The following is a 5,295-nucleotide window of genomic DNA, read 5'->3' as shown; positions in this document are numbered from 1 at the left end:
CGCGGGCAGGAGCGCAGAAGCCTCAGCGCGCCTGCGTGCCGACACCCTGCTGATAGTCACCCATCCATTGGGATATTTCACTTCATTAAAATATTTTAAATACATTGCATATCCATGATCTATGACGGCATTGCGTAAAAATATTTTCATTATTTTTCACAAATATAGTTTTCTGACAAATGTTTTGTCAAAAAAATATTTTTGAGAAAATATTGCAACATGAAATATAACGACAAGATTAAAGTAAAACAAATACAAGATGGAAGTCCTAGGATGTCTAGTCCGTCTGCTTCGCACGCATTCCACCACCGTCCGTTGAACTTGCGTAGAGGTTTCACATCGTGAACGCAAATTGTCTTTTCATTATTCACACCGCGATTATTTCGCCCTTTGACAGTAGACAATAAAAGTTTGTGCACAAGAATGAAAGCGGTACTGTCATGGAGGGAGACCTCAAAAATCTTTCACTATAAAGAAGGATAGAAAAATGAGATCTCTGTTACCGTTTATTTAGTCCTTCAGGGAATGAAATTGCTGCTCTTATTTTAATTCTCAATTAATTAAAATCCAGACTAAATGTTCTGGACGGTTATTTATAATCCTAACTTGCAAATAAATCTACCCACTGAAACATTTTACAAGAAATTATTTTATTAATGTTTGCTCGAACCATTAACAGTTTTATTTTATTCAGTAGCACTAATAAACAGCTGCTAAAGCTAAATAAAATACGGAGGATAAAGATTAAAGCAATTTTGAATGCTATTACAGTGAATTATTTTTTCTTTCAGCTTTATTTTCGCAGCGAAATCCAATTAGATTGGTCGATTAAATTTTGAATTTCAATAATTTTCCTCTTTATTTTTGCAGTGAGTTATATTATGTGGAGTGGGAGAGATTGTAAAGTGTTGTTAGCGGTTGATGTATCAGCTACACGAGGCGGTCTCGTTGAGTTCTTGGTTACAACCAATTTCCTTGAACAAGCTTTGATAAAGTGCTGAGATTGTAAGTAGTTGTTTGCAACGAGTCTACATCAGCCAGAAACTTAATAAGTTTTTCCTCTCGATAATTCCAACATTTTAGAGATAGGATTTTGCGAGCAGAACTCAAATATAGATATAAAATGCGATGGACACAGGTCGTGTCGCTGTCATTTCTATATTTGGAGTTCCGCCAATGCAAATAACATTACCAGCAACGTTTGCACTGAAAACAGAAATATCCAAGAGTGGTCAAAGCTTCCAAAGTTCAGATATTATTAGGAGGAAATTAGATCACACCGCTACTACGACGTGACGAATTTATGAAGGTTCTATTATTACATCTTGTGATAAAAACAAAAACTTGCTACGGCGAGTTGGTTTTTCATAGAACATGAACAAATATTTGTAAAGGCGAAAAAGTGCCTAGAAAAACGTTGCCTTTTTAGGGTTCAAATAGCTTTTCCTTTAAGTATTTCTTGATATCAATGAGAGATATTCTTTAGTGTTAGGCAAACAATGTAAGTATTTGGCTTTTTTGCAACTGTTGTCTGTAAATCTAGACACACGGCAGTGTGTCCGCCAAGTTCGAGCAAAAAAAGCGACACACCGGCCGTGGGTTATATTACACGAACCATTTCGGGCCAAATTCGACCCCCCTAAAACTCAAAATCTATTTTATTTACGCATATCAAATTTCTAGTATCTGTTGAGACCCCCTCACTTATCTAAAATACAAAATTTCATTAATATACCTATTGTAGGTCTTGAGATATTGACGTCAGAAAATCGCTATTTTTACTATACACTCACTGACTGACTGACTGACTCACTCATCAAAAACCTAGACCACTTCCAATGGTCGTATTGACTTGAAATTTGGCATGGAGGTAGGTCTTTATGTCAAGGTAAAGGGAAAAATCTGAAAATGGCCAAGTGTGAGTCGGTTTCAAAATAATGAAGGAATTTATACCCCTAAGGAACTAAAACGAACTAAATTTATCTATATTTATATAATATATCTTCGAATGGTCGTACCGATCTGAAATTCGTTACAAAGGTTTGTATTTAGTCAAAGTAAAGTAAAAATCTGAAAACGGCCAAGTGTGAGTCACTTTCGAAAATAACGAATGTGTAACTTTGATCCACGAACATAATATATGATAACATGTCATGTCAGTCAGTTGGTAAATCTAGGCCATTTAGTTAATCTAGTTTATTTCTTTGTAAGAAGCATAGTGCATATTCAAAACTTAATAATAAGAAAACAATAAAATAAACAACCTTACAAAAATAAATGAAATCCCACCCAAAACAAAAATGTGAAAGACTGCCAAGTTCGATGAAATGGGAATACTTCGCCTATAAAAGAAGTGAGATCTGAATAAGTACCAAGTTCCATACACATACCTTAGTTAAAAATAGTTACTTTTTAATGATGTTACTTGGCAAGTTTTAATAGAAAATTAAATACTTGATTCATTGCGTTTAGTAGGTTTATAACAAGGTGTGTGAAAACTTGCCAAGTAACATCATTAAAAAGTAACTATTTTTAACTAAGGTATGTGTATGGAACTTGGTACTTATTCAGATCTCACTTCTTTTATAGGCGAAGTATTCCCATTTCATCGAACTTGGCAGTCTTTCACATTTTTGTTTTGGGTGGGATAGATATTATCTTTATCTACTGGTAGTAAATTGACACCACTCACGATTTCGGAATTTTATTCAACGTATACTTCAATCCGGACATACCGAAGACGTAGCATTTGTCGACAATGTGATTTCAAACCCTTTATTACACGCTTTTTATTAGCTTCACCTGTATGTTTGTATGTTTGTAGGTTTGTATGTTTGTATGTTTGTATGTTTGTTTGTAACCGACTTCTTTGGGCGCGATTTTGACCCACTTTAAACGGCCAGATTTCGTTCAAACTTTGTAGATTTATTGAGGACCGATGACAATACACTAATTTGATAAAATTATTCCATTTTAACCGACTTCCCAAAAAGGAGGAGGTTACACATACACATCGATTACTCCGAGGTTTATAGACCGATTTACGTGATTCTTTTTTTGTTCGACTTGGAATAGCTGCCAGTTGGTCCCATATTCATCAGGTCAGGATCTGATGATGGAAACCCTGAGAAATCGAGGGCAACCTTCAAAACTTGTAGGCATACATAGGGTAAAAACTTGACACTTAGGTGTACGCCTAAAAGCACTATTCAACTGTGAAGATTTGGAGCTGACCTGATGATGGAGACCAGAGAGGGTCGAGGGAACTCGACAACTGAATATGTAAACTACCTCGTGTTTGGGCTTAAATTATTTGTATTGACAAGACCTTTGCAACAGTGAAGGTTTGGAGCTGACCTGATGATGGAGACCAGAGAAAATGGAGGGAACTCGACAACTGAATATGTAAACTACCTCGTGTTTGGGCTTAAATTATTCGTATTGACAAGACCTATGCAACAGTGAAGGTTTGGAGCTGACCTGATGATGGAGACCAGAGAAAGTCAAGGGAACTCGGCAACTGAATATGTAAAATACCTCGTTTGGACTTATATTCTTTGTATTGATGAGAACTTCCCACTTGTATGGATAGTGACAACTATTCGTATCACTGAAAAGCTTTAAATAAATAACCTTTTTACAAAAAAATTTAACCGAGTTCCCAAAACACTAAAAAGCAGAAAAAAAACTAATTTTAGGTGCATCGGCCTAGAAGTCGGTGGCAAAATTAACTTAGTAACATCCATAAGACACCAACTTCTAGGCTTTTCAATTTGCAAAATATGATCTTTGTTAATTTATATAATTTTCATCTATAGTCGATAAGGTAAGAAAATTAATTAAAATTTTCTAGAATTTTTCTCTACAGTCGATAAGGCAGGACTCGATGTTAATTTTTATTTCCAATAATTATCTTTAGCCGTTTTCTCTAATATTGACAAATTTTTGTATACCAAAGAGAATTTTAATTCTACAAAACAAATAATAGTTTGAAAACAAACTAAAAAGTAGAAAATAAATAATAGTTTAAAAAAACTAAAAACACGCTTTTATAGAAAACGAACTAAAAATAGGAAATAAATTTTAATGAATTTAAATTAAGAAAACAGTGTTAAAAATTTCAATGAATATAAATTAATAATAGTGTGAATACAAAAAAAAAATATTTAAAAAAAGCGTGGGGTGCTTTTTAAGATATTATCGAAATGAAAATCACTGTACTCATATCTGTCAATAAAATATTTATAACTATTGACACCATGCACCCCACGCTTTTTTTTAAATATTTTTTTTGTATTCACACTATTATTAATTTATATTCATTGAAATTTTTAACACTGTTTTCTTAATTTAAATTCATTAAAATTTATTTCCTATTTTTTAGTTCGTTTTTCTATAAAAAGCGTGTTTTTTAGTTTTTTTAAACTATTATTTTTTTTGTAAGATTTTTTTTTATTTAGCCGATCAATTTAATTTTGTTTAGGCCAGTGTTTAATATCTAATAACTCACTAGTAAATAGGTAACGGCATAAGTATGCTTTTAGTAGGACTTTTCAATAGCACCACGATGGTACTAAACTTGCCCGACAAGTTGAGTACCAATCCAACTCTGGCTCATGTCCAAGAGATAAAAGTCAAGTCAACCGCGGCAAACGTACACAGCATAGCATTTTATCAATTTCCTGCCCACGTTTGATATTAATCATCCGTAAAAAATCACCTACTATGTGCCTGAAAATTCTTCTTCCATTTTATATTTGGTCTTATTTCGCCTAAGTACTCCACAGATTTGTAGGTAGGTAATAACGAAATCTAAGAGCATAATTGAACACATTCTCTCTTTGAAAGATCAAAACGCCGGCAGACATAAATAACAATTGAAAATCGTTGTGAAACTCGGTCTTCATGCCACAAAAGTTGTAGATTTGTTTATTTTCTTCCATACACCTAAGTAAAGTTTGAATGGGTAGCAAAAGTTTTCGAGCCTTTAAACAGTACAAAGGGGCAAGAAAGTGTAGGAGTTATATTTCGAGAGGCACACTAACAAGCAGAGACTGTATTTCAAAGGGAGACGACCGAGAAAGATACGTGAATGTTGCGTTTCTCTCTTTTTATGTTACCATTCAGAAAATTGCTAGTTTCTTAACATTAGTCGATGTTTCCTATATTTAAAGTCGGGCTTTGTGATCGAGAATAAGCTTCTTTTGAACAATATTCTCTGCTCTATTGTCGTAAAATGTCTTTACATTGAGATAAAAACTCCAGTTAGGATGCTTACTTAAGAGGATATCGCTG

This window comes from Helicoverpa armigera, chromosome 7 (assembly GCF_030705265.1).
Source record: "Helicoverpa armigera isolate CAAS_96S chromosome 7, ASM3070526v1, whole genome shotgun sequence".
Classification (NCBI taxonomy): Eukaryota; Metazoa; Arthropoda; class Insecta; order Lepidoptera; family Noctuidae; genus Helicoverpa; species Helicoverpa armigera.
Note: the sequence above shows the minus strand (reverse complement) of the source record.